We start from the raw sequence: 13,406 nt of genomic DNA, 5'->3' as shown, positions 1-13,406 counted from the left end.
TTTGGACTCAGTTATATTCATATAATAGTTTAAGCACATTCTGCATTCTCATACTTGTTCATACAAGTGGTAGAGATTACACAAGTACTCCCATTTATTCCAGTATAGTACTGCACAGTACTTGTTTTTTTTCGGAAAAGCATTCTGTGACAGTTTTATACTTATATATATGATGTATACTTTACATATACATATTCATGATGCTATGTACATTTTTACTGTTTTTTAATACTGGTACTGTATCATAAGGAGACTCAAAAGACAGCTCTAAGTGCACATCATTAAATTAAACACAAAATTTGACTGTTATTAAAATTTTTAAATTTTTTCTTATTTTCCCTCTTGGTGAAAAGCAATCCAATGTGTCATTACGCTTTACATCTCTGGTTGTCTGCGTATGCCGAGGATAGTGCTTTTGTCCGAAATTTAATTCTTTTCTTTCTGAGTTTCTGAATCTTGTTCTTGGATAATGAAATGTACATATTAAAAAAAAAAAAAATCACCAAAACCCTTCAGAGTAAGCAAAATAATCACCAGTAACCTGTCAGGGTTTTTGGAAATCTGCAATTCCAAACATCAGGAATAAAGGAACAGTTTTAAGTTAGGTTAGTGTTTTTACCTGAAGCTTGTAGAAATTATCATCTTCATCTCTTAAAGTGTCAAAACATTGATTTGTGTCAACGAACATATGCTTTCAGTACTTAAAACAAGATTGTTGTTGTGCTGTTGCTCTGTCTTGTTAGTTCTTACACTTCAGTTGTCCAGAAAGGTTGCCCCTCTCTACTATGCAGAAAAAAAAAAAAAAAGGACAGGCATAATTTTACTGCTGATTGAATGACTGTAGCTAACAGTCATCCCTAGCTAAGAAAGGCTGCATCTCCTTGCATTGTTCCCTTGACAAACAGTGAATGTCCTCCCTTTGCTGTGCCTGACCTTGACTAATTGTGTGGAATTGGTGCAGCTGTCCCAGGCTCATTCAGTGTTGCAACACAAGAGCATGTAGGAAACTTYAAGCTGCCATCATAAAACTCCAGTTTGAGGACTTCATCCCAATGCATAGTGCTTGCTTTCTTTGTAGCTGCTATTATTTCCTCTGAGAGGAAATTTTGTAATTTGTAATCACACTGTTTTTACTTCTGATTGCTTTTGTGTGCATTTCAGAAATCTTAAGATAACAGATTTCTTTCAAAAACAGCTAGATAAAATCACATGGAAAAATACTCGTGTTATAAACCCATCAACTACAAAGTGATGTGTGAAATTAACACTAGCTAGAAAGGGAGTGGAAAAGTATCCTTCTTATCTACAGAATCTACTTTTAGAAATTCTTTTTGTGGAAGGTTTCAGTATATTAATTTTGAAATTGGAGAGTGTAATCAGAAAAAAAAAAAAAAGAAGTACTGCGTACATGTTAACACACAGATATGATTTTCTGGTACTACTTCCAAATATTAAACCTATCTGAATTTTKTAACTATTGTATGTCTGTACCAGAGCAAGTTTAAAGTACTTTTTCTATAAATATGGGTCATGGTTAAATACATATTAATGATAATACCATGTATGATACCATGTAACCTGGAAATTTTACTGTGAATATCTTGAAATTTTTGTTCTTATATTTGCTCAGTTACAATGAAAATTGCCTTGTGAAGAGGGAGAATTCAGTTTGTCTACATCACACATTAAATCACAGCTTTTAATATTAGGATTATATGGGATTTGTGTTTGAGAGGTAAAAAGGTCTTAAGTTAGGGTAAATTCTATTCATATAGAAAAAGCAATTGCCTCTATTTTGGGTTGAACCTAGAGTTCCATAAAGTTAGTTTTGTCAGGCACTGTGCCTTTCCCAGTCACATTGCTTCTCAACAATGGGTGCTTTTGACAGAATAAACAGTATCTTAGAAAATCATCACGCAAAAGTGAAACACTTTATTTGTCTTCTCTACCTGTATGGCAAGTCTCTAGAGAACAGAGAGAATTTCTGGGACCTTGGATTGTGTTCTTGCCAAAAGGATGAGTGTTCAAGGTAGGCACATCAAATAAAATAATAAAAAGAAAACAAACAAAAAAAAACCTCTGCAGGAAACATGCAGAAACAGAAGCCTCAGGTTAGGTCCTAAAATCCATGCTGAAGAAACAGAAGTAGACTGTTTTTCAAGTGATGAGTATTTGGTGGCTTATTTTGACCTGACCCTGTCTGATGCCAGACAAGACTGGGCAATATAACACATCACCCTGCGGAGTACTTTTTCTGGATCTGCTCCAATGAGTGTGACTTGTCACACTGAGTAAGATGATTTATATAATTTTGTTCATAAGATCTTTTTTTTTCCCACAAATATCTGCCATTGCTATCTGTGTTGATAGAAGAGTTGGATGTTCTGCGAGGCATGTTGTTTACCAAATGTAGACCTACCTAGATCACACTGACAGTCTGGTACTTGAATGGACACTAGTGGGGTGCATGTGTTGCAAGTGGCTAGTAACTGGTGGTGAGATGGAGTTTTTGAAGGCGAAATCTTTAATCTGGCCCTGATGCCAAGCATTTCATTTGTGGAAATGTGGCATATTTTCCGGATGATTTAACTGATGGTGTTTTAAATTTTCTTCTGTCAAATGAGTTTGAGATAAAGAAGAAGCAGGAAAGTGAGTATTTCATGACTGTGTTTAGATGTGCCTTGGCAGGCCTAGGCACCAGCTGGGCCTGGCTGTGTAGCACTGGCTGAGCAGTATCTGATTAAGGCTCTCCTACTTCGTTGCACAACAGCCTTAGAGATATAAACCATCAAATGGGGATTGCTCTGTTTGGGCTGTGAGCTAGGACTGCTTGAGATGTTCACCTCTTCCTTTCTGCTCCAGAGAACAGAGGGAAACTCAGTAGTGCTTCTAAGAAACTCGGAGGCCTGAAATAGATGGGGCACAAACACAAAAGAAGAGACAGGGCCGCATTATTCAAGAGAATATGGGATAGAGGTTGCTTTTGAACAGCTGCTGCTAGTACATTTTTTTTTTTCAAATTAATGCTTTTTGGAAAGTAAAAACTATTTTAAAGACAGGTTTTCTCTTGCATGATGCAGAGAAGCTTGTTTAATGTACTGGTGAGTTTGTCAAGTCTGAATTCTGGTGAAGCAGCTTCACTCCTCAGGAATTTGGAGCAGGGTTGCAATTTTCATACAGCTGGACTTCAGATTAGCTCCACAAACTCTCTAATTATCCTTGGAAAAGTTCACGAACAATATTTTATAGCTGAATTCTGATGCATACTCAGTAAGTTGAATAACCTACCTGAATGTTGACTGGCTGCTGTGCGTATGTCTTGTTTGTGGTTGAAAGGAAACCCAACCAGAAAGGCTACAGCACAGAATTTGCATGCTGAAGAGCTTATTCTTTTATTTGTGAACAACACTGGCATTAGTTAGGCACTTCCTAAAATAACAGGTTTTGTGACCTTATTGTGCAGGTTGGCATGTCCAGACTCTGCTATCCTAAACGTTTTAAAGAAGCTGTATTTATCAAGTAATAATCAGAAAGGTTACAGTTTCTCCTAACATTATGCTGCTTGCAGTATTTGTGGGGTACCATGCACAAAACCAGATATACAAACAAAAGGACAGATAACATGCAAAGGATTATAGAAGCTGTAGCTAAACTATTTGCTTTTCATATGTACAAGCACGCAACACGACATGGCTTTAGTACAATGAATTTGTTTCTTAAAATCCTATACACCATATTTACCAGAAATTCAAATACAGTTTTGTCTTTGCTTCCATATATACAAGGAATTGGCAAATTTAGATTTAATACTTGTCTAAGCTCTCTTCAGGAAAATAAAGCATCAAACAAGGTTGGAGTGCAGCTTTMTGAGTAGGAAGACAACATTGTTCAGAGAGAGAAGACATTATTATGTGTCTGATTTCTACAGTTCTTGCCTCACAGGAACTGTAAAAGTCAAGTGCTGAGGAGGACATGCAAGGGTTAATACGATTTCCATTCCAGCGAGTTTTGCTTGCTATTATTTTCTTTTTCTTTTCTCCCTTTTAACTGATTCATAGCATAAAATCTTCCTGGACACCTAATTATCAAGCCAGCTCACAGTCACAGCTGTCTGCTTGGAGAACCCATTAGATGCAGCAGTTGAAGCCTCCATAATTCCCCGAACTTCCCAGTTGTGAATATTAAGAAAAGATTTTTACATGTCATATGCAATTCTGAGGTGGTGTGAATGGCGTTGGAAATGACGAGCTGTGAATGCTTGTCCATCACTCCATTCACTGGTTACAGGTGGTCTCATTTTCCACTTTCAGATATCGGCTAGCTATGACAGCAGGCACTTAATTTGCATGTTCGACAGACAACAAACGGCCCTGTGCATGTCAAAATAGGTGGTGATGCGTGACAGTTCCTGCACAATACTGTCTCCTCTTTGCCTGACCTTTGACCTCCCTGCATGTCTTCTTTCACAATCGGAAAAAAATGCACTTTTTGGCTTCGGAATAAATTTGATACCAAATTGATTTTTTTCCTTTCTTCTTTTTATTCTTCTTAGGCCTTCTTCACTTTTAAAGTAGGCATGCATCCAGGCTTTCATCTTAATAGCTACAAAAATCTGCCAAAAGAGTGTCATAAAATTAAAAATAGGTAAGTAGTGTGGACAGGAGGCTGTCTTGTTAAAATTCATTGTAGTTAAATTGCTTGAAAGTTCTTTGTAAATGCTAAAGTAACCTTTAAAAAAAGACCTTAAATTGGGTTAATATTTGTTAAAAATAAAATTAAGTTTGTAAAAAAAAAAAAAAGCTTTATGTTCATTTTTCCTTGTGCGGTATTATCTACCTTTATATTTTCAAGTTTACTAGTTTAGTACACTTTTCTCCAGCGTTTTTGTGGCTGCTTTGATTTGTACTAATGTTCAGTAAGGAGAATCAGTTTACTGGGTTACTCAGAGCTTTGTTTCTGAAGATTTCAGCTTTTTGCGTGTACAGCCTCCTGGTTATATCATATCAAAAGGAAAACTAAGAAGAGCTGGATTCTCACATAGCTCAGCATTACAGAGTTTACCCAAGCAACGGAATTTTAATTCCAGAGACACACATGCTTGTCTAACCAAGAATGACCATAATCCTCTCACAGATCTTATCTAAGCTGCAGCTCTTGTTTCAATTAAGAATTAAAGCATGACAGCAAATCATCACACCTCTGGAGTGTTGCAAGATTTGAGATATGGTTGCGTATCCAATATCTGATGGTGTGATTATTCCAAGAAAACTCCACCCCTACCGAGTGCCCCTGTCCAGGGCTTCAGTAAGGGCAAAATGTGTTGCTGTTGGCTTCAAACATTAAGCAAGATCAGCAATGTGCAGTGGGCTGATCATATGCAATAATGCATTTTTTTTTAATACACCTCATCTTTTCCTTAGGGCTTTTTAGATCATTAGAAGATTTGGAAAGTTGTAAGATTTTTTTTTTTCTAAAGTAAAATATCCTTCATATAGCATCARCTGGTGAAATGTAACTGATCTGTAATTTCGGTGTTAGTTTAAAATAGGAGATAGTCTCTTTGATGTATAGCTGAAGTGCTCCCAGGGTTACCCTGGTGAGCTTAGTCTAACTTTTTTGTCATTTGACAACATCTACCTGTCAATTTGAATAGTGACTAAAGTCAGATGACCAAAGTCTTGCAATAGATCTGACTGTTAAGGAATGCTGAAATACTTGAGCAGAACTGATCAGTTTAAGAATGCATATTCATATCCATAACTTACATATGAATTTAGTTTTATAATGGAACCAGACAATTCTCATATCAAAATCTGTTCCTACTACTGACATGCTGTTGACAGATGGACTCTCAGAGCCACATTTTAGGCGTTTATTCACCCCAAAACTGGTTTTGTAAATTAGGAAAAGAAAGAATTGCTGCTGCAAATGAAGCAGTCCCAGTTTGTTCTTAATTCCTGGTGCTGTTGTGACAGAACTGCAATAGAGTGACTATTTTGTGTAGTTTGTTTGGTATATACAGATGCTGGTCCATTTGGAAAATTTGTCAGGAATTCTTGCCTCATCTCTCTCCTTTGGCTTTAGCAAAGATACCAACTGACAACCTCCTTGAGGGAAACAGTTGTTTAAGGTGAGGTATTCAACAACAATGAAGAGTTATCTCCAATTTAGTGAATGTAGAGTCTGATTTCCAAGGATAGATACTAGACTTGAAGCTAGATGACCAAAAGGACTTCAATGATTTATGAAGGCGGAAGTGTTGGGGGACTATTTGCAGGCAGCATCCGAGGCACCCAAAGAAGCTTGCTCTGTTATTTGCTTTAAGAATAGGATCATAGAATCATAGAATCAGTAAGGTTGGAAGGGATCTCTGGAGATCATCTAGTCCAACCTCCTCTACTCAGCAGGGTCACCTAGAGCATGTTAGACAGGGTTGCATCCAGGCGGGCCTTGAAGMTCTCCAGAGAARGAGACTCCWCARCCTCTCTGGGCAACCTGTTCCAGTGCTCCGTCACTCTCACAGTGTAGAAATTYCCCCTCACGTTCAGGCGGAACTTCCTGTGCTTCAGTTTCTGCTCATTGCCTCTTGTCCTGTCACACGGGACAACTGAAAAGAGTTTGTCCCCGTCCCCTTGACACCCTCCCTTCAGGTACTTGTACACATTCATAAGATCCCCCCTCTGTCAGAGGACAGATGCTCCAGTCCTCTGATCATCTTTGGAGCCCTACACTGAACTCTCTCCAGGAGCTCCTTGTCTCTGTTGTACCAGGCAGCCCGGAACTGGACACAGTACTCGAGATGAGGCCTCACCAGGGCTGAGTAAAGGGGCAAGATTACCTCCCTCAACTTGCTGGCAACACTCTTCCTAATGCACCCCAGGAGACCATTGGCCTTCTTAGCTACAAGGGCACATTGCTGGCTCATGGTCAATCTGTCATCCACCAGCACTCCCAGGTCTTTCTCTGCAGAGCTGCTGTCTAGCAGGTCAGCCCCCAGCTTGTACTGGTGCCTAGGGCTACTTTTCCCTAGGTGCAGGACCCTGCACTTGCCCMTGTTGAACCTCATGGGGTTCCTCTCCGCCCAGCTCTCCAGCCTGTCCAGGTCTCTCTGAATGGCAGCACAGCCCTCAGGTGTATCAGCCACTYCTCCCATCTTGGTATCATCAGCAAACTTGCTGAGGATGCACTCTGTCCCCTCATCCAGGTCACTGATGAAAAAGTTGAACAGGATGGGAAGAGGATGGGTGCTGAGCCCTGGGGGACACCACTAGCCACAGGCCTCCAACTAGACTCCATGCCACTGACCACGACCCTGAGTTCTGCTGTTCGGCCAGTTCTCAATCCACCTCACTATCCACTCATCTAACCCACACTTCCTGAGCTTGCTTAGGAGGATGTTATGGGAGACAGTGCCAAAAGCTGTGCTGAAGTCAASGWAGACAATGTCCACTGCTGTTCCCTCATCTACCCAGCCAGTCATTCCATCATAGAAGGCTATCAGGTTGGTTAAGTAGGATTTGCCCGTGGTGAATCCRTGCTGGCTAYTCCTGATYRCYTTCTTTTCCTCCATATGTCTGGAGATGACATCCAGGATGAGCTGTTCCATCACCTTACCAAGGATGGAGGTGAGGCTGAAGGGCCTATAGTTGCCTGGGTCCTCCTTCTTGCCGTTCTTGAAGACTGGAGTGACCTTGCCTTCTTCCAGTCCTCAGGCACGTCTCCAGTTCTCYAGGACCTTTCAAAGATGATGGAGAGAGGCTTGGCAACAACATCCGCCAGCTCCCTCACTACCTGTGGGTGCATCCCATCAGGGCCCATGGATTTGTGGATGTCTAGCCTGCCCACAAGGTCTCTAATCCTATCCTCCCCAACCAAAGGAAAGTCTTCCCTTCTCTGGACTTTCTCCCTCACATCCAGGCTGCAGGATTCATGAGGGCTGCCCTTAGAAGTGAAGACCGCAGGAAAGATGGCATTCAGTAATTCTGCCTTCTCTGTATCCCTTGTCACCAGCGCCCATGCCCCATTCAGCAGTGGGCCCACATTTTCCCTAGTCCTCCTCTTGCTGCTGCTAAGAGTGCTTATGTATTAGAGYATTCATTTTGTCTATGTGAGTGACAAAGTAGTTGGATATTTGTATCCAAGAGTTTGGGACATGTGATTTCCTTTAGCTGCAGAGATGGCTTATCTATTATTAGAGGATATTTTATCTCAGCAAGTAAGAAAAAAGGTCACACCAAAAATGATCATTCGAGTTTCGATGTATTACTAACAGCACAGCTTCTCAACTGGCAAAGTTCTTAGTCCAACGTCCAGAGTTCACTTTCTGATGCATCATATCTGATTCTTTCGAACTTTCCAGTGAATAGTGACTGAATGTGAGAGAGAAGGTGAGCCTTCTCCACACCAAACCTAAGCTTTCATTTTAAAAATAAACACTGTTCATCTTAATTAACCTGATGGTTATACTGGAAAGTGTCACTGGTTATTTAGGAGTTTATCTTAGGGTGCCTTGGTCCCCACCTTAGTTGGAGGAACCTTTTAATTTTTTTCTAAGCATTCTTCAGCTTAGAAAAGTATCAGTATCGTTGAATACACTTTGTAGTGAAAACACTTTGCATTTGTACCTTACATAACTAGAAGAGTGGTTTTTTTGTGCTATTTGTTATATTGATTATCCACAAAGAATATTTTTGTTGAACTCTCACTGGGTGCAAATATTACTATTGTAAGGCCATCTCCTTTCTTTGGCTATCCTGGGGGCTTTATTACTTCAGGYCCTCACTAATTGCTACTCTGGGAAACAAGCAGTTTCCATTCAATTTCTTAAGGAAAGGGAGATTTATTCTTCTCCCTTTTCGGTCAGCTCTGTTGAACAACCAGATTGTTCAAGTGTAGGTGCTCAGATATGGTGAGTTGGGGTTTTTTTGAGTGGTGGCTTTTTGTGAGTCCTGTATAGTGTTATTATGTACTTTGAATAGGCAGGTATTTACCTGTCATCAAATATCAGACACCATCTCCAGTAACAATATGCTAATAAATGCTTTTTAGTCCCATAAAATTAGTAAGTCATCTATGCAACCTCTTTGTGATATATTCCTTAAGAATTTAAAACATGTAAGATTGATCCTGAGCTGCAAACTAACTCTGAACTATACTAATTTTTTTCTGAGTATAGTTGTCAGTTATCTGACAACTGATATTAAGTAGGATCTAATTGTAAGTAGGACAGATCTGTGTATCACTTCAAGAGCTTATTTTTTAAAAGTTGTCTCTAATCCTAAATCACATTTTTAACATATAATACACAACTTTAACAAGATACAAAGCCTGTTGAAGGAGTGAACAGGAAGTGTCAACACTTTTGTCCTGTGTTCAAACTCTGTTTTTGCATGAAGTCTCTAAAAGCTTTGAAAAAAATTTGTAATTTAAGATAACCACTGCCTGACCAACCAGGACATATTTCAGTATAGATTGCAGAGTTTCTAAATACTGAGACTTGTTTTGACTTTGTTTTTTATTGCAAAACAGAAGTTATCATTGTCACCAAGAAAAAGAAGTATATCCAAGGCATTTTGCTTTGGACCCTCAGATGCTAGAAGCCAGGAGATCTCAGGGTGAGAAACCTGCCAGATTCTTGTGCTTTGGGCCTTCATCAACATGGCAGCTCATGCCCTGGGGTTATGTAGGCTACAGCAGCCACATCTATCATGTTGCTTCTCTGTTTCCCTACAGCTTACATCAGATCCCAGGTTTCTGGTGTAAAATATTCAGTATTGGGTCTGGAAGGCTGCCCAAAGCTTTTGGGAAAAAATGTAACAGAAATCTTGGCCCTTAGGTACATGTGAACTAACTGTCGCCCTTATGGATGATATTATTCAGACCGGAGATGGGATTTTCTTGGATACTAGTCCACAAAGTAGTTCATACTGTACATTGCTTTTTTCTATTCAGTCTGAAAGTCTTTATCTTTTATTAATTTAAAACTATAGTCACATAGATATACATTACACAGGCTTTTTTACAGCAGAAATTAAGAAGTAAATCCACGATTTATCCAACTAGAGAGGTAGGAGATTTTTAGTGTACTTTTTGGGTTGTATATAGATGGTGATGGCGTTAAAAGAACTTGAAACTTTTCATGTACAACTGTAGCACAATTACATCTAGTTTCAGGTTAGACTATATGTTCCCTTTTCTGAGATGTGGAATAGGCAATGTTTGTGAAGCACCTAGTTCAGAGGAGGCAAAGATCTTGAAAAGATTTTCTTCAGTGAGAACAGTTTCAAAAGTCTCAACTTGCCCTCAGAAACTGGCCCAAAGCATATTGCCATTTAAAAAGGAAAGATTCTTAATTTGCTTTAGCATAGTGGAGGTCTGTTCTCACTTGTTAAAATAATAAGATCACCTCCACTTCTCTTTATTTGTATATTTGCTGTGAATGAAGGAAGTACTCTTGTTGCTCTTTCTTCTCTTCTCAAGGTGTTTGATATTGAAGCCCTGAAGCATTATGCTCAAGATATCTACTGCCTTGGGAAACTGCCTCTAGAACAAGGTCAGAATTCACATAGGAAAGCTGTACTGTGCGTAGGTGAGACCTATCTAATGCGTCTTAGTCTTGTGTCAATTTTAAGTTCATTAAGTTTCCTCTGTAATCAGGAGTGTGATTCATTCCAGGAGAGGGTCAAAGACGTGTGGGATAAATCTTCTACCGTTGCCTAGTGAAGGAGCTTGGACTACTATCTCAGACTAAATACAAAACATTCAGATGTATATTAGATGATATAAATGCTCTCTTTCACAGATTCATTTTCAGTGTAAATATTTGGTACTACTCTACAGCAAAAAAGTCCTAAATAGAATATGTTGGAGAGTTTATGATCATTAAATGTCACTAATTTGCTGAGTTCCTATGACTTAGGTGAGGGGCATAGATGATGCAATCACAAAATGTCTCGGAAAGTGAAAGTAACAGACTAAGTTGCTTGTTTCAGCAGTTCTCCTAGTGTTTTAAGGTGCCAAAAAGGCTAAGAACGTCCTTTGTGCAATTCCCAAAGCAGATGGAAATAAGGTACTTTCCCTTCCTTCATTCATGAATGGAAAAAGATAAAGCTTTGCAGGTTGCTCTTTCCAACTTGAGGCATAGCCTGATCCATCCTGAAGAGCAGTGGTTGGTAACTGAATTAACAGTATGTAATTATAACAGCCTTCCTTCTGGGTAATAGTGCACTGAAGTTTTCAGTGAAGCAGTTTTGAACCTTCACTGGAAAAGCACCATTTCACTGGTGGCTTTGTTAGTTCAAGTTTTTTTTCTTTTTTTTTTTTGGTTTTGTTTTGTGTTTTTGAAGCAGAGCCTCCCACTCATTTTGGCAGTACTTTTAAATTACAGTAGTTCTAGAGCTTGTCTAAACTTATTTTCAGGTATTTTGCTTTTTCTTTGTTTACTGTTTCTTGGCTGTTTCTTGGTGTTTCAGGCTGTCAGCATGCACATAGCATAAAAGGATTTTTGTTTCTAAAAATTTTAAGGAGTAGACAGAAGCCTACTTCTGACATTTTTTTTCCTCAAGTATGATATCTGATGACAAGTAGATCATGTAAAAGTCAATCTGTGGTCAGCCACGTCTAAAACTCAAAACCTCATGGCTTCATTTCAGGAGACCATGATAATTCCCTAGAAATAATCTTTAAATGCATATGGTGTATCCCAATAGGAGTCCTTTTCTGTGAGGATAAAATTGCAGTATATTCTCTGTTTGCATGTGGTCATAGAATAAGTCAAAAATGTTGTATATAAGCAAATGCAGTTTAGATACCCGCTSTTAATCCTTTTGCATGACACATACATCTTTGTGCTTCATGAACAGCGGTAACTCTAGTTACACTCCATTGCTGCATGAGGTCTCAAGAATGGTTTAGTGAAGGGGAGCTTGGCCTAGACTGTTGTCTTCTTTGTTCAGGGTAAGACGATAGGTCATAACTGAGCTGTTTTAATGGAAAAGAAACTAGAACACCTCTTTTCTCCCATTTGATCCTTAAATCTATTTGAAAGGGAGATAGATAGAAAAAAAATCTGTTCAGTCTGTGAACAGCTACTTCTGATTAAAGCTGTAATACTGAACAGCTAAGTTCTGTATTAACTTATATCACATCAGTACAGTTGGTTTTGCTTACAGTTTGTTTGAGCTGAGGTATACCTTACAGGGAAGTTGAAAATATTTAAGTCTCTTCTTTTCTACCTTTCCTTTCCACCTTCCTTTCTACCTTTTCTACCTATTCTTTGCTTCCATGAATTTAAATATGACTAGTGATTCTAGACTCCTTAAATTTGGTCATCTGTCTGAAATGTGTTACTTGGAAATTGGGAGCATGTACTGTTAAAAAAACCAATGCCCTCTGTTTCTCTGATTCAGTGTTTTAAAATGTAGGCTTGGAAATTACCAGGTATCTTTGAAAAGAAAAATAAAATCTTGCTGCTATTATCTTGCCTGATGTGTTTCATTATGAAATGTTACTGAACGAATATAGTCTTTTTGGGKTTTTTTTTTGTTTTTTTTTTACACTTTAAAATACTATCTAAAAGAAAGAGAAGATTCTTAAAAAAAATCTTGCAATTTGACCAATTCTTTCCTAAATTTATAACTTTTTCTTTTTATAAAGGATGTACACGTTCTCACATCTTTTAGCGGAAAAAAGGGGAGACCTGAGAAATTTTCCGTTTTCCTTCTTCTTGAGAGAGAAAGGTTTTTGGACACACATATGAACTACTTTGAATAAACCAAAGCCCACCYTATTACTTCCTTCTCATCTTTTATTTCTTGTCTTCAGTCTAGCCCAGAACCAGTGAGAACAATCACAAGCAGCATAAAATCTGTTTACCTTCTGTCCTGATAACAGAGAACATGAAGAAATGAATTTTCCAAAAGGGGCATATTTATATAAAAACCCAATCTGTATTTGCAACTTATGAGTGTTCTTTCCAAAGAAACCACTTCCTTTCACGCCAAGTTCAGACAAAAGTCAAACTTTTAAGAATTAATCTCTAGTTCAGTGATTTCAAGTAACCAGCCATATTTGTGCATTCATTTAAAAACTTACCTGAAATATAGTTTGTCATAGCTGAGCTCTGACTTTAGAAGAGAGTTTCTATGATTAGTAGAATCACAGAATCATAGAATCATAGAATCGGTAAGGTTGGAAGGGACCTCTGGAGATCATCTAGTCCAACATCCCTGATCAAGCACAGTCACCTAGAGCATGTTAGAAAGGGCTGCATCCAGGTGGGGCTTGAATGTCTCTGGAGAAGGAAACTCTACAACCTTTCTGGGCAACCTCTTCCAGAGCTCTGTCACACTCACCGTGAAGAAATTCCCCCTCGTATTCAGGTGGAACTTCCTGTGGTTCASTTTSTK

Source organism: Rhea americana, unplaced genomic scaffold (assembly GCF_003343005.1).
Source record: "Rhea americana isolate MKP2758 unplaced genomic scaffold, rheAme1 scaffold_401, whole genome shotgun sequence".
In the NCBI taxonomy this organism is placed as follows: Eukaryota; Metazoa; Chordata; class Aves; order Rheiformes; family Rheidae; genus Rhea; species Rhea americana.
The sequence above is the reverse complement of the archived record's forward strand: the minus strand, read 5'-3'. Positions refer to the sequence as shown.